The sequence below is a fragment of the Dermacentor albipictus genome, unplaced genomic scaffold, assembly GCF_038994185.2.
Source record: "Dermacentor albipictus isolate Rhodes 1998 colony unplaced genomic scaffold, USDA_Dalb.pri_finalv2 scaffold_22, whole genome shotgun sequence".
NCBI lineage: Eukaryota > Metazoa > Arthropoda > Arachnida > Ixodida > Ixodidae > Dermacentor > Dermacentor albipictus.
The window spans coordinates 1,697,768-1,722,102 of record NW_027225576.1 but is presented as its reverse complement, the minus strand read 5'-3'; the positions used below and the strand labels follow the sequence as shown (position 1 = coordinate 1,722,102).

Below are 24,335 nucleotides of genomic sequence, written 5' to 3'. Positions count from 1 at the left end.
TCAACGCTAGGGATAGTTTGCTAACGCAGTTGCCTTATGCGATATCTGCCCCCTCAATGATGGGCCTAGTGCTTTTTTATGCGTTGCTTGCTATTATTTGTTTTTTCAGAGTGCATGACATTTGCATTGGGAGTTGTGGATTCCAAGGAAACCCTCTCTCCCTTTTGTACTTTTGTATTATGTTCCTGTAGTCTCATATTTAGGCACCTTCCCGTTTGTCCCCCGTAACGCTGCCCACAGAAAAGAGGTATGCTATTCACTACTCCCCCTGAGCATTTCGACGAAACCTTTTCTGTGAGCAATCTTGCATGAAATTGATTGTCTGCTGACAGGGCTGGTTTTGGCACATAACTGAGATAACTTGATGGGTGCAGGAAAAACGACCGAAACTCCCGCCCTTTGGCCTATTTTCTTTAGTTTATGCAAGATAGCGTAATGTATGGGATGACTGCTAGATTCCTGTGAACAGTATCACATAGGTGTAACTAAAGAAAATAGGCCAAAGGAAAGCAGTCTTGGTCATTTCTTCCGCGCCCCGCAAGCTATCCAAGTTATGCGCCAAAACCAGCCCTGTCAGCAGACAATCAAAATCATGCAACATTGTGCACAGAAAGGGTTTCACCAAATGCTCAAGAGGAATAGTGTATAGCATACCTCGTTCCTGCAGGCAGCGTTACGTGGGACAAACGGGAAGTTCCCTAAACTTTAGACTACAGGAACATAATCGGAAAGTACAAAACGGGAAAGGAGGTTTCCTTGGAGTCCATTGGTGCCAATTCAAATGTCATCGACTGTTTGAAAAAACAGAAATAATAGCAAGCAGTGTGAAAGAAAACACTAGACTCATCAGTGAGGCAGCGGCTATTGCAGAATGCAACAGCGTTAACAAGCCATCCCTATAGCACTGACTGTTAAAGAATCTGAATATCTGGGGTCTGTATGCGGGAAGCCGCCTTAGGCCTTGGTGCGCTTGTTTATTTGTGATGACCATGTTGACTTGCACGATTGTAACAGATTATGATCAAGTGTGCAAGAGTACATATACATACATTTTTGTAATGAACACCGGTTGGAAGTTTACGCCTGTCCTTGTCGCCTTTTGAGTGTCCCGTGTCCAGTTTTGCGCAAGTCCTTTCCGCATAGACACTAGAAATTGGCTGACTAGAGGAAGGATTGGTTGAGACTTGGAATGACTGGCTGCTTGCAGAGGCCTTCGGCTTTGCCTGAAAAGTAAGAAACACCAATCAATTAAGGCTGTTCAATTATTTACCATCATCATCACTACTGTTACTCAGATAAACAATGATTTCGTATTCACAACTGTCACTACAAGTGCTCTTGTCAAAAGAAATGGTTCAGACTCAGCCATGTTGGTATACATTCATTCGTAGCCTTATAGCATAAAAAGCTTCAGATAGAAAGTACCCAAGTCAATTGATGGTTTGCTTGGAACAGTCAAAGATGTCACGTGCACATTATGACATTCGGAGATTACATCTCCCATATTTAGGTAGAGCTGCCATGGCCACATACTGCAGACCATAGTTTTCAACTTTCACTGCTCCATTAAACAACCTTGCAGATTTTACAGTTTCCCAAAACAATTAAGCACTCTTGAAACAAGCGCAAACCATGCATGTTGTTTGCTTACGACACAGAACAAGCAAGCCAAAGATATTGTCCAGCTGACAGGCTGGTAGAATAGCGACAATACAAAAAAACCATGCTTGCACCACAACTGTGTCACAACAGCTGTCAGCCCCTTTCGGATATGGTTTGTTGTGTCACGGAAGAAGTATCAATGTGTAATATTCTTTTTACTCAAGCAGTGAAAATTGAAAGTTACGGTCGTGAATGCATCAACATACCCTTCCCATCTTCATAAAAAGTTATAATATTGCACTCTGTTCACCAAAAAATTTGCCCTTTTTGTAAAGAAGCCTGCAATTATGCCTGGACCCCATACATGGCTCTGGCAGGCAGTACTGTTTATTCTGTCCGTTTCTTGACTTGCAATCCCATAACGAAACAAATAATGCAACATATTTTTCTAGATTGCATTGCTTCATGCAAATGCGCTTAATTCGGGAAATTTCTGAAATGAATCAAGCCTCTCCTAAAAAATTTTAAAGTAGAGTAATTCATTAACATGCCTAAACATGAGCACTTCCCGTAGATTTTGAGAGCCAATGAGGACAGGGCTATTTGCTCAAATTTCTGCGATTCATGGCAACAGGATGGCCAAATTCCGTGCTGTTAGCAAATGCAAAGAAAAAAAACTTTGGTCAATTTGTGCAATGTTTCGTTCCAAAATTTTTCTTCTTTATACCGTAGTGGGGATACTCTGTGGTAATTAGTTGAAATTATTGCTATTGGCCTGCAGTCTGGTACGAAACATTTTTAAACCCGCAGCGACAACACTATTTCCTTCGGATCTATCCAAAATGTAGATTCGGTAAACTCCAGGAAAAATGCTTCTAACAGTTCATTCTATTTTGTTTTTTGCAGAGACACCTTTTTCTTTCTTGGAAAACTAAGGTTAATTTCATTGTCGCCAGGCTCGGGCAGCAAAATAAACTTTTAAATCAAAATTAAAAGTGATCGCCAGGCATGTCCAGTTGAATTTATCTGAACATGCCCTACTGTCTGCAGTACACATGTTGCCACTTAAAGCCCTGCAAGAAGGCACCAGTTATATTTTCTAGGGCAAGAACGCAATGAAGTATGTTATTTAAGGCAGTTAGTCACAGGAGTCCTGGATCAGTAGAAAATTTAAAGACTATAAATTGATGATGAATGTGGTGTTTTGTGGCGCAAGGGCCAAGTGTGGCCAAAGAGCGCCAGGCCGGTGCTAATGTGTTCGCAATGGAGCTATGATTAACGAAAGGCAGATGTTACGGTGGCTGTATAGGGGCCTAAAAACAGTTGCTCTAAAGTGCATAAAACTTATAGAAGATAAAATTATGCCGATGGTTAATGGGCTGTACAATGAACACGATACACACACTGTAAGATAATGATCAGATAGTGATATGTCTCACAGATAAAGCTTTTGCAATAAGCACTACTGCCTTATCAGAGCCCTTGGGATGCAAGGGCCTGGAGGCATGTGCTTTACAAGGCAACCATCACAGCGGCATCCTCTAAAAAGAGGATGTGCTATGAATTGATGTGGCTAAAAACATGAAAGTCTACATCGTTCAAAAAAGCTATGACTGCTGTGGTGTCGAAGAACGCTTCTTCACCAAGAAACATTGCTGGATGGAGAGGGGTGTGCTGGCGATATACAAGAGGAAAATGTTTCTTTCTCTCAGCTTCGGATTCCCAACACTCCAGGAGTACGTGGAGAACGGTCAGCCTCTCAGCACATTTACCACACACTGGAGGCTCATTTCCAGTCAGTAAAAAATTGTGGGTGCTATAGGTGTGTCCTATCCTGAGTCGACAGAAAAGGACATCAGTTCGTCGTGTTCTCGTTTTCGGGGGCCAGAAACCTAACTTTGGTTTAATCAAGTGAAGCTTATTGTTAGTTTCCATGTCCCATAAGCGTTGCCAGTAACTTCGCAGATTCTTCCGTAAGAGAGGCTTCAGATCTGTGACAGGGACAGCAGCCGTAGGAATAATTGCGTGTGAGGTGAGTGATGTAGCCATTTCGTCAGCTAGTACATTCCCCGCAATGCCTCTATGGCCAGGTACCCAGCATATAATGACATGCTGGTTGGATATATACGCTCTACATAGAATGGTATAGAGCTCAGCAAGCACCGGGTTTCTGTGCTTACAGAGTGACTTCAATGCTTTTACGACGCTTAAGGAGTCTGTGAATATAATTGTTTTTTGAAGATTTGATTTTCTTATATGTTTCACAGCCGACAATAGTGCGTGGGCCTCAGCCGTAAATATGCTTGTTTCAGGGTGCAGTACACCGGATTCTGAGAAAGATGGACCAACGGCTGCATAGGACACTCCGGCATGCGACTTAGAAGCGTCAGTGTAAAACTCTGTGCATGAGTACTTCCACTGTAGTTCCAAGAAATGCATTTTAATATGTGTCTCTGGTGCATGCTTAGTGATTTCTACAAAGGATGTGTCACACTCTATCAGCTGCCACTGCCATGGTGGCAAGAGTTTCGCTGGATACATAAGACAATGTTCAAGCACCGAAACACCCATTTCCTCACTAAGGTTCCTTACACGCAAGGAGAATGGTCTTCTCGCTGCAGGTCGGTTATTGAAGAGCATGGCATCGGTCATATCGTTTACGCATGAATAAGAGGGGTGTTCAGGGTTTGAATTTACTTTGAGGAAATATGTAAAACTGCCATATGATCTCTGAAGATGGAGTGACCATACATTTGCTTCTGCATAAAGGCTTTGTACGGGGCTTGTCCTGAAGGCTCCGGTCGCGAGGCGGATTCCTAAATGATGGACAGGATCCAGCATCTTTAAAGCACTTGGTGTAGCGGACTGATATACTATAGCTCCGTAGTCAAGACGTGAGCCAACAAGACACCTGTACAAGTTCAAAAGACATTTCCTGTCACTGCCCCATGTTGTACTTGATAGAAGTTTCAATAAGATTATCGTCTTTAGGCACTTAGCCTTCAAGTATTTAATATGCGGGATGAATGTCAATTTCGAGTCCAATATAATGCCGAGAAATTTTTGCTCGGCGCATACCGGTAATCTGCTACCAGACAGCTCAATAGAAGGACATGATAGTATTCCTCTCTTATTTGTGAAAAGAACGCATGTACTTTTCTGTGGGCTCAACCTAAACCGTTCTCTTCAGCCCATTTTGCCACTTTATTTAAGGCATGTTGGACATGTCGTTCGCAGATAGTTAAATTGCATGATTTAAAACCAAGCTGCACATCATCTACATATACAGAGTATGACATTGTTCGTGGGATAACCACGCCCAAAGAATTTATTTTCACAATAAAGAGTGTGCAGCTTAGTACACCACCTTGTGGAACCCCAGTTTCCTGGGTGAAAGACCTTGACAAGGCATGGCCCACCCTAACACGAAATGTGCGGTTAGAGAGGTAACTTTCAATGATACTTAGCATATTCCCGCGGATACCCATAGCGGAAAGATCTCGAATAATGCCAAAGCGCCATGTGGTGTCGTATGCTTTCTCCAAATCAAGAAATACGGAGAGAAAATACTGTTTATGTATGAAGGCATCCCTTATATTTGACTCAATGCGGACTAGGTGATCTACGGTCGATCTGCCTTCTCTGAAACCACACTGGTGAGGATCTAGTAGTCCACTGCTCTCAAGGATATAGATTAGGCGCCGGTTGATCATCTTTTCAAAGAGCTTGCAGAGACAGCTTGTTAAAGCGATAGGTCTGTAACTACAAGGTACGGACGGGTCCTTACCTTGTTTGAGTATGGGTATTATTATAGCTTCTTTCCAAGAAGGTGGAATATATCCAGCGGCCCACATGTCATTAAAAAGTGAGAGAAGTGCTTTCTGTGTTTCAGGGTGCAGATGCTTGACCATTTCATATATGATACGGTCACCACCTGGCGCTGAGCTGTTACAACAAGCAAGAGAATTTTTGAACTCAGCTAGACTAAACGGGCGGTTATAATCTTCATAATGGCCACATTTCCGATCAAGGGGCTGTCGTTCTGCACGTTCTTTGAACTTGAGGAATGATTGCGTGTAATGAGATGCACTGGAGATATAGGCAAAGTGTTCACCCAGGCAGTGTGCCTGGTCTTCCAGGCCATCTCCTTGGGTGCTTAATAAGGGCAGGGGGTTCGTCTCCCGGCCTTTTAGTTTATTTACCCTATTCCACACCTTTGCCTCGTCTTTGTAAGAATTTATCCCAGATAAGTACCGCTCCCAGCTCTCTCTCTTTGCACGTCTACGTGTTCTCCTGCCTTGTGATTTGACCTGTTTAAAATTGATAAGATTTTCAGCTTTTGGAGAATTGCGAAGCAATCCCCAAGCTTTGTTTTGATTTTTGCGTGCTTCTCGGCATTCGTCATTCCACCAAGGGATGCGACGGTTCTTCGCCAGTCCGTTAAATTGTTTAATGCACTTTGTTGCAGCGTCAATAATAAAACCAGTTAGGTATGCCACAGCATCGTCTATATTAAAATCAGAAATGTCGTCCTCGCCTAAATATGTGAGTTCTCGAAACAGTTCCCAGTTTGCTGATTCGACGTTCCATCTAGGGAAATGGGACGAGCATGTATCTGGTTTTGTTAGATTTAATGTAATTGGGAAATGGTCACTCCCATAGGGGTTCTTGAGAACAGACCACTCCAGGTACGGAAATAATGAGCTGGAAGCTATGCTTAAGTCAATGGATGAGTACGTTTGATGTGTAACATTGTAGTAAGTTGGTTCTTTTTTATTCAATAAACATGCACCTGAAGAAAATAGAAAGTTTTCTATCAGGCGCCCACGTGCATCAGAACGCGTGTCGCCCCACAGGGGGCTATGTGCATTTAAATCGCCAACAACTATATATGGCGGAGGGAGTTCATCGATGAAGCTTTCAAAGTCTGTTTTAGTAAGGTGACAAGAAGGGGAGACGTACGCCGAACTAACCGTTATTAGCTTACCAAATAGCACAGCTCGTACTGCAACTGCCTCGAGGGGGGTTCGGAGACTTAATTGCTGACATGCAACACCCTGATCGACTATTATGGCTACACCCCCCGAGGAGGAGAGTGCATCATCACGATCTTTGCGAAAAGTGGCATATTGCCTTAGGAAGTTGGTTTGTGTTAATTTTAGGTGTGTCTCTTGAACACACAGCAACTTGGGATTGTGTTTGTGTAGGAGTTCTCTAATGTCGTCGAGGTTATGGAGAAGCCCTCGAACATTCCATTGTAGTATTTGTGTATCCATTATGCTATATGTGTAGGATGCTGTGTGTTTAAGAGACTGACAGTAGTTCACGAGCGCTTTGCAGGCGCCGTGACGGGAGTTTTGTCTTTTTTTGAGCGGTCGAGTGATGCTCGCCGCTCCTTCGGCACTGGTGGCGCCGTCTGACTGGTCGTTGTGTCCATCGCCTCTTGCGAGGCGCTGGACACGCGCTCTTCCGAGCGCTTTGTTTGGCGAGAAGGCCTCGGCACGTTGGACGAGGCCTTTGGGGGCACCTGCCCGGAGGTGGATGGCCCCTTCTGCTGGGGTGACGGAGCAGCGCTAGCTGCAACCGCCGTGGGGGCAGGTGGCGTAACTGCCGACCCACTGCTTGTAGGTCGGACAGCTGCCGGGAGCCGTTGTGGCGCTGCCCCCTGACGCGCCACATCGGCAAAGCTGTTTGGTAGGTTGGACACCCGCCTGCGCGCTTCTTTGAATGAGAGGTTCTCCTTTACTTTAATTGTTACGATTTCTTTCTCCTTTTTCCAAGATGGACAAGACCGCGAGTATGCCGCGTGGTCCCCATCGCAGTTTACACAGCGTAGAGGTTTATCGCAGGATTCAGTGGGGTGTTCGTGTGAACTGCACTTAGTACAGGTCAATCGGCCTCGGCAGTTTTGCGAGCTATGGCCGAATCTTTGGCACTTGAAGCAACGGAGAGGGTTAGGTATGTACTGCCTTACTCTGATCTTAATATAACCTGCTTCTATTGTTTCTGGAAGCACACTGGAGCCAAATGTGAAAATTAGGTGTTTGGTATCGATTTCTTTCCCGTCGCGCCTGATTCTAATTCGTTTTACATTGATGATATTTTGATCCTTCCACTCTTCCAAGAGTTCGGCCTCGGTCAGGTTCATTAAGTCATCTTCAGAGATCACACCACGGATGGTGTTCATGGTGCGCTGTGGGGTCACTGAAACAGGAGTGTCCCCAATAGACACTAGGTTATTTAGTTTTTGGTACTGGTTTTTGTCACGCAGTTCCAAGAGGAGGTCGCCACTTGCTAGCCTAGATACATTATAGCCTGGGCCAATAGTTTCAGTTAGACATTTTGAAACCAGAAAAGGCGAGATCATTCTCGTTGTCTTTCCAGGTTTCTCAGAACGAATGACTTGATAGCGGGGAAAGTTTTCAATGTGTCGGCCAAAAAATTTAAATACTTCTTCGGTGCGCCCTCGCTTCTGAGGGCGATCAGGAAGTTTTGGAAAGCAATAATCCATAAGTGAATGTTGATTTTTCGGCAGTAACGGCAGCCGCCCACCATGGAGCCCAACAAGGGGACGCCACAGGTCTTATACAGAAACAAGTCCTGCGGACGCCAACTGTACGTTTCCGCTATAACCAAATATGTACAACCAAGGTTGATTGCACCACACATGGTTAACCCTTGCTGCCGGGAAGAGCGGAAGTAAAAAAGAAATAAAGAGAAGACAGGAAAGTTCAAAGGTTAGAGAGAAAGACGAAGATTGGAGAGAAGGACAGGAAAAGGCAACTACCGATTTCCCCCGGGTGGGTCAGTCCGGGGGTGCCGTCTATGTGAAGCAGAGGCCGAAGAGGTGTGTTGCCTCCGCCGGGGGGCCTTAAAGGTCCGAACACCCGGCATTGGCTCAACCCCCAGGATCCCCCTTTCCCCAGACACGGCTAAGCCGCGCACGGTTACACGCGGGAGGGTCCAACCCTCGTGTGCTCGGGTACGTGGTGTCGCAACACACCAAACGCCTGCTTACGCAGACGCCCCTGCGGGGAAGACTATAAATTGTTTAGAAGACTTAAGTCACACGTTACTGAGTCACCGTCTATAGCTTACCATTCGTCTTAAAAGTACCATCATTGCATTGTGATAAAACTAACCTAAGAGACTGAAACCTGGCATGATAAAAATGGAGCTTGAGAATGAAGGTTTGCTCAACAAGCAATGGAACGACAAAAAAATGATATGCATGATAAATTAAAAAAGCCGCTGTTGAGGACGGTGGAGAACTAGGCACCATGAAGAAATTTGTAAATATGCAAGCATAGGATGGAGTCAGTTGGCGCAAGCCATATATATTTACAGATTACTAGGAAAGGCCTTCATCCCGCAGTGGACATAATGTATGTGAGAGCACTGCGCCCCTTCGATTATGCAGTCCCAGACTGTCCGCAAACCACCTGCGGCTTCTGGTCTGGCTAGCATTGACAGAAGGGCGCATCTCAGTCATGTGATCCCGCTGCCTGGGACTGTCCGAGGTTTTGTTTGAAAGCACCGTGATTGGAGGTCGCTCTCCTGGCTGCTGTTGTCCGCTATTAGCTACTTAAATTATGGGGTTTTACGTGCCAAATCCACTTTCTGATTACGAAGCAAGCCGTAGTGGAGGACTCTGGAAATTTCGACCACCTGGGGTTCGTTAACGTGCATCTAGATCTAAGTACATGGGTGTTTTCATATTTTGCCCCCATTGATATGCGGCCACCGTGGACGGGATTCAATCCCGTGACCTCATGCTTTTAGCTACTTGTAGATTGCGCCCTACCCAGCAAATTCAGTAGCGTGGTCATCAAAATAATGCAGTCTCAGAGGCCATGTCGCCGGCACAACCATAAAGCTTGCATAATGGAATCGCAGCCTGAGAACATTGGACATGTTAACAAAGCTCAGTTTACATCGTGCTCTCGCTCTTCGGGCCCCTTAACCGCTGTATTTAAGCCAGCTCATTCATTTCCTGTAAAATTTAAGCGTCATTGCCACACAAAAATAAGCAAAAGCACGCTTGTGCCAGATCACTGTTCATCCACAAAGCACAGGCCAATATCCTCAAAGCTCGTGAAACCGTCTACTAAAGGCCTGACGTGTGTCTAGGACAAAGCGCGTCTACACTGTCTACTAATCCTGCACATCCGAAAGCAAAATTTCGAATTTGGGTAACGGAAGGGATCAGCACACATGACAACAGCAATCGGTGAAGCTCTGACTATACAGGTTGTCCCACGTAACTTGAGCCAAACAATAAAAATATGCAAGTGTGACGTAGCTCGACAGAACCAAAGTAATGTTCTTTGCCGTCACTTGGAGATACTCTGATATTTTTTTCATTCCACCAAAATATTTCAACTTCGTTAATTAATCAACTTTTCAAATATTATAACTAGATTAGAAGTGTCCATGAGAAAATTGTAGAGCAACATGAAAAGCTCCCCATACAGCTTTGTGTTGTTCGAGACATGCTGCGTAGAAGTGTTTTTTCGAGAAAGAAGCTCGCGAATACACGCAAAGTGCTGCGAATGGGCAGTCACGCAGCAATTTAGTGTGTATTTGCAGGCTTCTTTCACGCTAGGAAAAACACTTTTATGTAGCATGTATTAATCATAATATTTGAGAATTTGTTTAATTACCGAATACTAATTATTTAATCTGGCAAAATGAAAAAAAATGAGTATCTCGAAGCGAGGGCAAACAACATTACCTTTATTCTGTCCAGTTACGTGGCATTTGCATATTTTTAATGTTTGGCTCAAGTTACGTGAAACACCCTGTATGCCATGCCAGCTACCAGCATTAAATATCTACATGCAATCTGATACGTTTCCTCGTCCACCAGTTTCACTCATCTGAAAAGCGAAATCTACCTGTTTACTATGCATATAGCAATGAGCATGACAGATTTCACGAAACACATCAAGAAAAGCAAGCATTTGCACCTGATCACTGTGCTTTGTCTTAAAAAACACAAGGACTAAGGTTGCAGCAAGTCGACCACTCATGAAAACCTCGCATTATGGCACACGAAGCACCGATTTAACGGAAGCGAAGGCTGAGTGCATGATATTTGCTGTCTGGAACGCGCAAAGTACACATAAACACACAGCCTCTTTTAAAACATGGTGTCAAGCCCGCGTGCATCTTTTTAAGACAGCCGCCGTGTGCTAGCTACTTGCATATGTCAGAACAAATATCTGCTGACAGCTCTGAGAGTCCGCAGAGTCTGTGACTTCTGGTAAAACGAATGCGATACTGGCTGCTCTCGGACTGGTGGATGGGGCGTCCGAAGCTGATTGAGAAAATCGAATGCGGGACAGCAGTGCTAAGCAGTCCAGGACTGTCAAGGGCTGATAATCGAAGAGGCCCACTAATGCTTTGTGTTCCTATCCTATGTAATCTCTTCATACAGGTCAGCTCAAGCTGCATGGCAAAGAAGCCCCTAGTTAGTGCTCTGAAGACAAGCCTCTTGCCCAAACATTGGCTAAAGAGACGACCATCGTTCGGCTACTGTTGATCTGTTCATAGAAGTGAGAATTCCGCGACAAACTTTCCAATGAAGTAAGCAATATGATGATGAACTTGTTTCATAAAACTTCATAAGTACACCTGACCTTTGACTCACTTTTGCATGTATGTAAATATTATGAAATTGTCGCTGTGAACAGTTGTCCCCGGTTGCTGTACACTTGTGATAAAAAATTAACCGTATTTGAAAGTTTGTATAATTAGCCAGGAGAGCCGCACTTGCTGGATGGCTCATCATCTAATTTGGAAAAAAATTCAGCAGTGAGCAGCAATTGTATCACTAATGACCTTGAACATCTTTTATAATTATTAATTTGTAAACACCTGTTGTCGAACAGCCCACTTACTGAAGTTTTGAACACATTGTACACAATTATAGCACGTACTACACGAAATAAGATCTGTAATAGACCTTACCAAATACAATATTAGTGTGGCGGCAGGTCAAATGGCTCCTCAGCAATGCTTGCGTCCTTCCTGGGAGAACAAAAAACGACATTAGGCTTACACTGACAGCACCAAACCACATAATTTAAGTTGCAAACAAGTGCCCCAGAACATAGGAAGTTCTAATTAGATATGGTCAACCTGCTTAACCATGTCACAGACATTGAATGATAGAATGTACATTTATGAAGCCTCAACTCTATGAAATACATGCTAATACACAGAATCAAATTGGATGCATGAAAACTCTCAGTAAACGTTTATTTCCTAGCAACCACAAGTTGCTCTTTGTGAAGTGCAACAAGTGAGTGTCTAACCTACACTAAGAAGGTGGAAAATTCGGGATCCTTTCTGGTGAATAACTAACCATATCTCTACCGGCACCCAGCAATACAAAGGTGAATTGTTAGCATTATATTGATTAAAGAAATAGTTCAGTGCTACCAAGCAAGTACAATAAATAAATTATTTCGAATTCATCTTCATGTCAGGCTAATCAAGTTAATTTTCTTTGGTTCACATGAGAGAATGGTTCGAAAAAAATATTGGAATCTGTCAACAATGTTGAAGCAATTTTATGACGGCCTGCAGATAGCAGTTGTTTAAATAAGACCTGGGGCAGGGGGAGAAAAGACAAAGAAGTGTGATAAAACAAAATGGGGCCTGTGCTGTGCAGCTACTAAATGCAGTTTTATTAAAGTATGATGTGCAAAACAGCATATGTAAGCGATGCGAGACCCTCAGCTGGTATTTTGCAATGTTGTTACGGGAAATTGTTTCAAGGAGCATGACTCCTTAACCCTGCTAGGGTCAATGACGTAAATATACCGCACCGCGAAGTACAAAAATGGTCGGCGCCGTATATTTACGGCGCTGTCTGTAGGTTTAAAAAGCGCGACAATTTCCTAACCTTTTCTTTTCTGTCATGTGCTGCCACTATCTGAAAATACAGGGAATTTCTCTTGCACGCCTCACTCTCTCAGTTTTCGTTGCGTGGTTTGTTTTAGCGCTAGTTTGCTCCTGCGCGTCTATGTAATACCGCTAGCGCATTGGCGTGCGCGCGGGCGGGTGGCGGTTTGGGTTTTGTTTTCGCGGGCGGTTTTGGCTTCTTGCGCTTGCCAAACTGATGGCTATCTCGTTACTAATCGCTCAAAAGGCCTCTGCTTGTTTCTCGCTCATTTAGTGCTCGCAGGGGTGCGCATAGGAAGGATGCTGCCGTGCATGCGCTTCTGTTGCTTTTTTTTTTGAGATTCGCGAAAACTAATTGCATCTGGCTGGCGATAAGATGAAGATTAGTGGAAGTTTGTCACACGTTTTGATTTTTTTAATGGGCACACAACCGCACAGTTTTCTTGAGTGCGTGCACCTACACAGTTCGATTATGCTATGGATGTACTATCATAAGCAATATGAAAGGGAACACAGGAACTTGTGGCAAACAGACTCGGAGCGATACGCGGATGGCGCTGTGAAAAACGAAGGGGGAAAGGAGAGCGCTCTTCCACTAACTGTTGGCACTCCCACCACGCTGGTATTTCTACAAAGGAGCAGCTTACGTCATGGATCGTCCGACAGCCGATAAGACGGTGAGATCGTCGCCAGTGACTTACACCGATTCACTTTCTTTTCTTTCATTCTCTTTTTTTCTTCGTGCAAGCGCTTGATAGTACTCTGAGAAAAAGCTTGCCCTGTATTTCAAACCGATTCTTTATTTGAATAGACGCACTCAGTTGTCAGTGGCACCTCGAACAGCGGCGACGCTCGAACCAATGACGACAGAGGAATAGAATAAAGAAAAATTTAAAAAAAAAACATTGACAAACTGTCTCTCGTACGACTGTTGCACGAAGTTCGTTCAGAAAAATTCACGTCGCACACTGCAGTGGCCCACGCAGAGCAGTCAACTCTGAATTTGTAACCTCAAGATGCCTCGAGTGCCTTTTAAAGAACGGGAAGACATAACAGAAATGTCTAAAAGAGGTTATACACAGCGCAATATTGCTCTCGTGACAAGCCGCCCATTGAAAACGGTCAACCGGATTATCCAGGCTTACCGAGACGAAGGACGCATAAACGATGCGCCGCACCGCACACGACCTCGATCGACAACGAACGACCAAGACCTTTGCATCGTGGCTGCCGTCAGCGACAAACCATTTCAAAGTGCAAAGGACGTTCGAGGCGCTCTTGGCTTGAACAACTTGAGCGACAGCATGGTACGATGAAGGCTTAGAGAAGCAGGACTGCGAAGTCGCATCGCCGCACAGGAACCTCTGCTCACCGCAACCAACAAAGCGGCTCGCCTGAGGTTCGCTACTGAACACCGCAGCTGGAGCGAGAGTGGGTAGAAGTATGCAGTTTTCTCTGATGAGTCCACATTCTCGAGCCGCTGGGACCAACGAAAGAGAGTGTGGTGGACCGCAAACACACGCTTTAGTCCGCAGAATACCCAGGAGGTGGCCGCCAGTGGACGCGTGTCTGTGAACATCTGGGGGGCGATTTCCCACGCAGGCCTAGGCCCACTGGCGAGAATTAATGGGAGGTTTACCAGTGCTGCGTATTGCACTCTGCTCGAGCACCAGATGATCCCTTATATGTTGAACAGGCCGCACCCAGATGGGTGTTATTTTTTCCAGCAGGACTTGTCTCCCATTCACACATCGAAGGACGTGGCGCGCCTTTTGGAAGAGCGAGGGGTAATGCAACTTCAGTGGTGCGCGAATGGTGCCGACATGAACCTTATAGAGCACGTTTGGGGCCGTATGAAAGTGAACCTTTTGAAGAGCTCACTAGAACTGGCGAACTCCTGCCAACTATGGGAAGCAATAGAACATGAGTGGAAGCGCCTTCAGCATGATACCGCATTCATCGAGGCTCTCTACGCGTCTTTGCCTCAAAGAATGGAGGCCATCGTTCAAGTCGACGGTGGCATGACGCATTATTAGGCCACCAACGAACAAAACAAAGGACGAGGATAATAAGCTTCTATAACGCTATTGCCTTATTTCATTTGCTTCAATATCTTTTTAATATTCGGCAAGTGCCAATAAACTAACTTGGAACGCACCCTTAAAGACCATATTTTCCCGGTTTAGAAGATTTACCATAAATAAATATCGAAGTCTGGAACAGTGCTATCTTTTGTAACGATTCGACGCAAAAGGTTACCAGTGACGCAATATCGAACAGTGTTCTGGCGATGCGAAATTCCACACTTTGCAGACACATGGCGGGAGTGTGAACAGCTGTTAGAACAGCGTCCCCCTTTCCACTTTGTTTCCGATAGTGGCCGCTGCGTATCACCCATACAGCTGGGTCTGAGGGTGTTTTCTACGCGTTCCTGTGTTCCTTTTCATATTGCTCATAATAGTACATATTAGTGTAAGAGCAGGAACATTTGAGTCTTGCAAGGTATTCCCGTGTGCACATTTTCAAAGCTTTGAACTATAACAATGTATCAAATGTTTTACTCTTATAGGTTTATTTCCTTTTTTATTATTGTTATTCATGAATACTGAGTACATATGTACCAACACAAAATAATTTTTTCTCGCTTTACGGACACCCTAGAAAAATTACGGTCAATTTTTTTCGAAATAAGTCCCTAAGAATTGGAATCTGCAATAAAAAAAATCAAACCTGGGCGGTCGAATATGGTGAAAAAGATGGACCCTCAAAGGGTTAATTATATTCATGTAATCTTTAGAAACGGATGGCATAAAGGACATACTTGTTGACAGTTTCATAGCGAGTCATGAACACGATACACGCGGGAGTTAAATAAGCATCTTTAAAAAATGCTCTAGAAACTTGCAAAAAGTAAGTGGAAAGCAAGTTTCTATAACCTCTAACAACACCGAGCTTCACCTACAAGTGTTGTAACGTTTCCTTGCAACGTGCAGCACTGTTTTTACAGACAGTTTGAATCACTGTGTCACAAGCTCTGGAAACAAAAGTGCATAAGTGCTAAACAAGCACATATGATGCCCTACCCCTACTGCACAGACACATTTATCTACACCAACACATGTAGATGGATCATGTCATCCATTTGGTAGCTTCTGATCATGTTCCAAAGCATGAATCTCATAACTGCAAATTCTATAAGAATGTGACACCAACTGATTACTTGGGGACAACACGAAAAGACGGGAGAAGGCCAAACAACACGAGCGCAGGCTAAGACTTTTGGTTAATTGCACACACACACACACACACACACACACACGCACGCACACACACGCACGCACGCACACGCACGCACACGCACACACACACAAATAAATATTAGGCCTATTTGTCCTGCCTAGTTGCAGCTGCAGGACAGCGGGATGTTGTAAACAACCACACACTTGAACTGCTGCATGTGCCTCTTGCTACACTTTGCGTCAAGGCCTGGTCTGATTCACCTTTTTGAACCCAGATTGCTTGACGTGACAAATAAATGTTCTAGCTCTTCCAACAGTCTTTTTGAGACTATGGCTGACCTTCTGAATGTGATCTAACAGTGGTCACACCACTGTAGGCCAATGTTAGACCTAGGTATAGAAGTTCTCCTCGACTTGTTGAGGATGCTATTCCGTGCTTCTGTGACAGAGCTTCACAGCCGAACAGTGCGCTGATGCGAAAGGCAGAATTCCCTCCTTAAAAGATGGGGCATAGATCCAGCGCACATGACACTCACCAAAGAAAACAATGAGGTCAAGAAATGGAAGATCACTGTCTAGTGGTAGTTTTCCAGTAGAACACGTTGTGGGGCTACTCGGTGCAGAGCTTTCAGAAGATGAAGCGCCAACAGAGACAATACAGTAAGAAAGAACAAAGACAGGACAAGGTGCTACTTGCAACTGTTTATTGAGGTCAAAAGCAGCTGAATATGTAGCCATGGGGAGAAGGGGAAGAAAAAAACAGAAGCATTGCTTGTGTGAAGGCACACGCGCGAGTACACAGAAGATGAAGGGAATCATAAGATTAGCCGAAATCTAAAACTTATCTGAAAACATGCATTCACTTGTGTAAATATTCAGACACAGGCATGCTGACACAGGCATCCCCTCTATTCTTAACCTGGTTGGCCTCCAACAGTTCATGTGCCACAGTGTATTTGCTTTTAAGCACGATCGTTGTATCATGAAACCTTGCTTCACATACTTGCCTATTCTCATTTTCGCAGGCCTTGCATTAAAGTGGCAAGTTTGAGCCATAACTATTTTTCAGCGAAAGTTTGTCCTCCCACAGGTGTTCACTAATACATCGGCCAGTTTGCCCGATGTACTCTTTCCCACACTTCCACGGTATACGACCGCTTCTTCACAGTTCACAAAAGGATTTGTATGTTTAATAGAACACTCTACTTTTAGAGTCATGAGATCCAATCAGGCGGCACAAATTAGCAAGCTTTCGGGGCGCAGCAAAAACCACAGTAATTTTATATATTGCGGCGACGTGTTTAAGATTACGCGCCACTTCGTGAGAATACGGTATCGCCACTGGATACGGCAGAAATTCCTTGTGGGCACGAGGTCGGTATACCAACCCTGCAATTAATTGCTGCAGTATAAGTCTATGCACTCCAAGACTGTTAAACGTGCGATTGCCACTATGTGCCTTGAATTTACCCTTAAAGAAATGTGCTGTCATAAGGCACACAAAACCTTTGACGAACAGATTTTGAAGTTGAAGAAAGCTGGTTTTCCTTGTTTGGTTTTGAGCAAAGTTTCCGAGGCGTTGTTGAAGAAGGTGCATAAAGAAAGAAACTGAAGCAGTGAAGAAGGTCAAACATTCGAAAAGAAAGCTAAAGCAGTGGTGATATCGTATTCTCACAAAGCAGCGCATGATATTACACATGTCATCGTGAAATACAAAATTACTGTGGTTTCTTCCGAGCCTCAAAAACTTGCTACTTTGTGCCATTGGATATGATGACTAAGAAAGTAGAGTGTTCTAATAAACACACAAAACCTTTTGTGAAGTACGGAGAAGGGGTCGTATACTGCATACCGCTGAAGTGTGGGAAGGAGTAAACCGGACAAACTGGCCGATGTATTAATGAACGCCTGCAGGAGCACAAGCTTTCACTCAAAAATGGTTATGGCTCAAACTTGCTGCTTCATTGCAAGGCATGTGAGAATGAGAATAAGCAAGCACGTGAAGCAAGGCTTCCTGATACAACAATCATGTTTAAAAGCAAAGACACTATGGCATGTGAACTTTTGGAGGCCAACCAGACTAAGAAAAGAGGGGACGCCTGTGTCGACACCCCGTCTCCGACTATTTACAGAAATGAACGCATGTTTTTAGATAAGTTTTAGATTTTGGTTAATCTTATGATTCCCTTCATATGCCTCTTCCATACTTTTGCACATGTGCATTCACGTAATCAGTGTTTCTTTTTTTTTTCTTTCCCCTCTCCCCATGGCTATATATTCAGTGCTTTTGACCTCAATAAACAGTTGCAAGTAGCACCTTGTCCTGTCTTTGTTCTTTCTGACTGTGCTGTCTCTGTTGGCACTTCATCCATTGAAATGTAGTTTTCCCCCTTCCATGAGCTCATCTAGCACTGTAGAGAAGACAGAAAACAAATCAATCAACCCATTTAGTAGGCTTACTTCACGTTATATAGGGTAGAAAGTTTCCAATGAAGCAGAATAACTTTACTACGCTGGTTCTTACAGCAGCTAGTGTTTTACGACTAGCTGACAGTGTTCTGGGCAGTGAAAAGTCGCAATTAAAGTGGTTGAGCAACTTTTTATAGTTTCCTACAAAGTGCCACGCATGTTCAAGTAAGCAAAACTACTACTGAAAGGCAAGCTCCACTATCTGGGCCTGAAGATTTTCTGTGGTGAGCATAGAGCTGGAGCTATTCCCTGCACTCAAAGGTGTTTCTACCTTTTCTATTGGTGCACCTGAACACTGAAGCATGTTGTTGCTGCAGGAACACCGGAGAGCACATTTAACACTTCGTACCACCCCGACGTGGAGGTCGGCCTCCATAACCAAGTACGTTTGCTTTCAACAGTGCGTTCGCACTGCCTTTTAGCATGCATTGTCAAGAAGCATTTAATGGAGTTGAATGTAGCTGACGTCTCAGGTCAGACAACTTCGAGAAAGCCAAGGCCTATGACTGTTATGCAATTAGTACACAAAGGCAACCATCAATTCAAGCAAATTACTCAGAGAGTTGAAACTACCTTTTTATTTTCAGTGCCAAGCAATCTCGGCACGTACAAAATGCTAACCGGACCAGGGCAGCACGTGAAGTTTACATCAAAAAGTATGTCCTGGAGTTCATAGGTACTACGGTTGGTGCTGTTTACAATATGCCACTGCCCTGCAGCCGCAATCATGTAGGACAAACCGGCCGACAACTCAAGGATTATCTTACAAAACATGCACAGACCCTTGACACAACACGGGGGAGCAACATAGCTATTGATGCCGCTTTGTGCAGTTGTACACCAAATTTTTAGCATAGAAGTATCTTCATGACACATTTTCATAGCAGACATAACTTTCAGAATAGCTCCCACTATGCTAGCGAGTCATCACTTAACCTGCTTGGCAAATTGAAGTATTCAGATAAACCTGGCAGAGCGTTCTGAATTGGGCTGCTTGTTGGTGCATGTTTAGAAGGGAACCGAACAGGGCTACAGACGTACAGGACAAAGGGAATACGTTGTTGTGTACAACGCTGTCGCTTCGTAGCACTGTTCGTTCCCTTTTAAATATTCATATCTTTTGGTCGCCTGACCACGCAACGTAGCTGCGAGCTCAGGCTATAATTTTACACTGTTACGTTGCCTTCCAATGTTGCACTTAATTACATCATCGCATACTCACCTGTTATAGTTAGCTCAACACTAGCTCACAGTGAGCTTATTCGTGGCTAATCTTAGTTACCATGGAGCCATGACAGTGCTAACGATCAGTGTGCAGTGTTGTTGCATACTCATTAAGCCAACACTAGAAAAACAGTTATTTTATTGGTGCGTGTTTTATCTGTTGCCTCAAGTCTTGAACTCTGGCACTATAAGTGTTTTTTAAACACCACTCATATGTGCAACCAAGTCGGGTATGAAACAATATCACTTTCAAGTTGACGTGCTCATACTGAACCAATTTGTTGCCACAGGAAATCAAATCATCAATTATTCTTTGAATGCACCTGCAAAAATTACTCTACTTGCATAGGCCTCGTCATTCCACCAACATTTGCAATCACTGTCTAATAAGACTGCATATGCAAAACAGATATACAATAGAATGGCACAGCTTACCAGAACAAAGAGCACCACTACACAGACTGCTGTGGCACACTTTCTCAGGCCCGCTGGCTGAGAAATTGTGCACAAACCGGCACACAGACATCCTTCACTGGTGCAATAGCTGCAATTGAAGCAAATAATATCAGGTATTTTCAGACCGGTCGTCCACAGTAAAGCAAAAACATTTTCATATACAAATACTCTTGCACATAAGCTTGTCACCAAATTACCGATTGCTGTGGTATCGCTTGGTGTCTTCAATTGTATCGTTGAACTCATTTAAAGAAATGACTTCATGAAGCATCTTCTATTCGGCAAAACAGCAGACATTTTGCTCTACATAACTCACAACATGTATTTTAGAATAATTATTGTATTGATGCCTATATGCTGAAAATTAGTCTACGCAATTAGAGACAGTCAGTATTAGAACCAGCCTTTAACATCAGTGTTGACACATCTTTTGATTTTTTTATACCAGTTTGGAACATTTGTAACTTTGGATGTCCATTACACACTTTTGGGCACCGCTATTCTGTGTCAAGGTTACGTTAAAAATTACTTATCACATGCACTTGCTTTACAATTACGGCCGCAGATGGGCAAAATTTACGTGGCAATCCACTCCCTGATTACGTTAAATGCTGATGTATTGCGTCAGAACGTTGATAGTCAGCCTGGTAGCTGTATGAAGTAAAAACAAAACAAAAACAAAAATTCGCGAAACATCTGATGCCGATTACCAGCTAGCAAAATAATCAATTTATTCTCCAGCGACCCTTAATGGGTATCACGCGGACACTTTCAAGTGCGATCGCGCACGATCGCTCGGGCTCGATCCCAAAGTGTTCCAAGGCACCGTGCCTAACACTGCAGACCGCACGAGGTTACGGCAGCAAGCACGCTACACCGTCCATTCACTGTGATGTAGGGGCATCGCATGGAACATGCTCCATGAGGTCTTCATACACAAGCAGACTTTCAATTCCAGAAGCAGTCTTTCAATTACGGGTCTGAACACAGCGATTATGCACGCCAAGCACAGTGCGTCCTAAGCTTAAGGAAAAATAGAATTTCGCTGTGATGCAATGCGTCGCCGAATACGGCCAACATAGTGTTACAACGCGCCGTGAGAGATTGCTAAGGAGAACAGTAACTCCACTTTATTTTGGAATTCCAAGAACACATCACAACACATTGCAAAACTGGAATGCCAACGTCAGTAAACCAGCTGCCACATACAGCCGATAACGAACTGCTACAGACGACATCGTCGCTGATGTTGCCTACGCGTCTCAATGTACTCTATATGAAATCAGCACAACAAACGCTACACCATTTATCACAGACTCGCAATGCCGCGGCTTTATCAATCCTCATGGCCAAGCGGGAATGTCGTTACAGGGCATTGACAGGGCATGCTCACACAACACAGTTGAGCCCGTCAGCGGCCATCGCGGTGCATTTCGCACGCGCGACGTGCACCGACAACAAAAAGGACACTTAAATCACTTACTTGCGTAGCAGTCACCATCGCCGCGACCATCGCCACGATGGTCGCGGCGAGTATCGTTCTAAATATGAGCTGCTTCAACAGCAAGTCAGCTGACCACGCGGGGGAATTTTATCGCATCATGCCGGTGCGCGCGCCGGCTGTCGAGCGATATCTCGAACGCGCGTGGGAAAAACGACGACACGAAAAGAGGGCCACGCAGATTGCTACTGCAGCGGCGTCGCTCGGTATTTGAGCGAGCTGAAGCACGAAACATTGACACGAGTCAAGCGACATGCCTGCAGATAATAAAGGGCACCCATTGGCTGTCTCGATCCCAGACGCTGCCTGTAGATGGCGTTGCGATGCAGTTTGCCGGTTGCTCCGGCTCCCGCTGCGTGGAGTATACCACTTTTGTCGGCGCCTGTACACCCTTGAAATTCTTTATTATTATCGCGCAACAGCCTCCTCTGTGTTTTCTGATCCCGCGAACGACGGCCGCACGGCGAGTCGGCGACCTTGCAGCAACGCGGGGTCACTCGATCCTGAAGCGAACAGCGCAGAGCAATACATTTTCGCCGATCCCACCGCCTCTCGTTGCTACAATCCCGCTCACACGCCATGTACTAGACAGCGTGGCGCAAACGAATTATCTGCTATCACAGTACAGTTCGGATGGTTTCACGTCGCTTTGTTTTGCGCGCATTAATAAGGCTAACTCACCTGATGCTCAAACACCGTATAAGAAATCGTGGCGTACAACATGCCCCGTTTCAGCTGGCACCGCATAGCTGCCTTACGTCACACATCTTGTGCTGTACAACCAATTCTCGCAACGGAAGGATAGTACTGGGACTGAAAAGTAGAAAAGAGGCGTGCGGAACAGGCAAAGGCGCTGAACGCATTTCCGAGCTTTGGTTCACCGCGTCGCAATGGACGAACAAGGGGAATTCTAAACACTCACCTTTGATGTCGCTGAGTCGGAGGCGATCATGGCGATCATCGAGGCAACAAGCCCATAAAAAGTGAGCAACACGCAGGAATATTCCAAGGAAGTCACAGCGAAGCACACAAAGAACGCAGAAACGCAGGAAGTTCTCAAGCAAACGGCGTGCACATACTTCTGTAATGCGCTGAAGCATCAACAGCGCAAACGCGCAATCATACAAGTACACTCATACAAATACACGCTTATATTATCATAAATTGTACCATTTGATAACACATTTTGTAATATCATGGTATTGCTGAACACTTTCTGCGATTTCCAAGTGTATGAAAGCTTTCTGCCTAGTTTCTGTGATGAACTACTTTCTTTAGCGCAGTAACGCAGTGCAGCGGCCGGAGCTAATGGAGTGCGCAGGAAAGGGCGTCAAATTCAAAGGTCGCAAACACCGCGCCAATGTACACGCGCACAGTTTTCGTCGTTTGGATAAAAAAAAAAAAGCATGTGCGAACTGAACTATGCGAACTAAAACTATTGACCAGAAAAGTACAGAAACGTCGCTGTTTGTGCTTCTTAGTTCGACGTCATGGCAAACTGCAGACTCTCTATCGTCCCATTCTTTAAACATTTGTGCGTGTGCTTCTGCCCTGTGCGATTTGTCACCGGAAATATATAGCAGCTGAGATCGTGCTTGGTGGCCAAGCGGATTCCCTGCACATTGGCCTGTCTATGCCACAGAAAAGACTTTGGCCTCCATGTGAAATATGAGCACCATGTCGTAGATATCGGGCAAGCTTTTCGTTTCGTTCTATTGCGCGCTACGGAGTAACATCTAAGCGAAACGCACTCTGTGAAAACGATGTTCACTGCTTTCTCCACCGCACCCGCCGTGGTCGCGTAGTGGCTGGGGTGTTGCGCTACTAATCCGAGTGCTTGGGATCTAATGCCAGCCGCGGCGCCTGCATTTGGCTGGGGGTGAAATGCCAGAACGACCGTGTACTGTGCGTTCGGTGCAGGTTAAAGGACCCCGGATGTTGAAAATAAATATGGAGTTTCTGACTACAGCGTGGCTCATAATCAAAGCGTTGTTTTGGCACGCATAACCCCCGACTTGAATTTTGCTAACGTTCTCCGCCATCTTGACCATATTTAACATGGAGGCATGCAATGCCGTCTCCTAACACACAGCCGGAGTCCCGTCCACTTACAATGGACGCCGATGGAAATGCAGGATGCGTCCAATCATCGGTTGTTGGTCAGTGCTTGTAGGGACGTTTATCTTTTCAAACTGCACACACACAAGCACACGCAGCCCGCCGTGGTTGCTCAGTGGCTATGGTGTTCAGCAGCTGAGCACAAGGTCGCGGGATCGAATCCCGGCCACGGCGACCGAATTTCAATGGACGGTAAAGAACCCCTTGTGGTCGAAATTTGCGGTGTCCTCCACTACGGCGTGCCTTAGAAAGTGGCTTCGGCACGTATGTTGTTTCAGCTAACTTTAGGTCGAGTTTAAACTCTATGATCACGCGATGCAGTCTATGTCGACGCGACCAAATGCATGTTGCTCACTTTTTACGTAGCGTGTCGCGCTATTTTTGTATTTTGCTTAATTAGCTAATTAGTCAATGATAATAAACCAACTTCTGAAGTAAGGAAGCTAGGAAAAAAATTCTAATTAGAAAGTAGCAGAGCAGCTGGCAACACGTCTGAATAAGCAGTTTCTGTCCTTCTACCTGTTAAGTATTGGTGTTTTTCTGCTTACTGCGGATCCCCGCGAAATACAAAAAAAAAAACACCACGTGACGTGCCCGCCTGCGAGTCGTGATTGCACTGCTCCTATGCCTTCCGCGCACAAACGAACTTAGCATTTAACCGTTGTGAACACCCGTCTCCTTATCGCCATCATGAACCGCCGCGAGGGAAGCACATCGCTGGCGTCAATACCACAACGCCTTCGTCACAGCCCTGTCCCCTTTTAAGCGGCAACACACCCTGCCCGATGCTATGTTCGTTTGGGAGCGCTGCAAGC

General features: G+C 44.8%; 1 long non-coding RNA gene across 1 annotated transcript; it reads right to left on the bottom strand.

Annotated features, from left to right (window-relative positions):
- Positions 1 to 348: 348 nt before the first annotated feature.
- On the bottom strand, positions 349 to 22,521 carry LOC139052375 (uncharacterized). The gene is made up of 5 exons (XR_011509878.1): positions 22,325 to 22,521; positions 22,084 to 22,215; positions 19,881 to 19,989; positions 11,575 to 11,634; positions 349 to 1,223 (listed from the first exon to the last, which is right to left on the bottom strand). It is a non-coding gene; the product is annotated as an uncharacterized lncRNA (long non-coding RNA).
- Between the last annotated feature and the right edge of the window lie 1,814 nt (positions 22,522 to 24,335).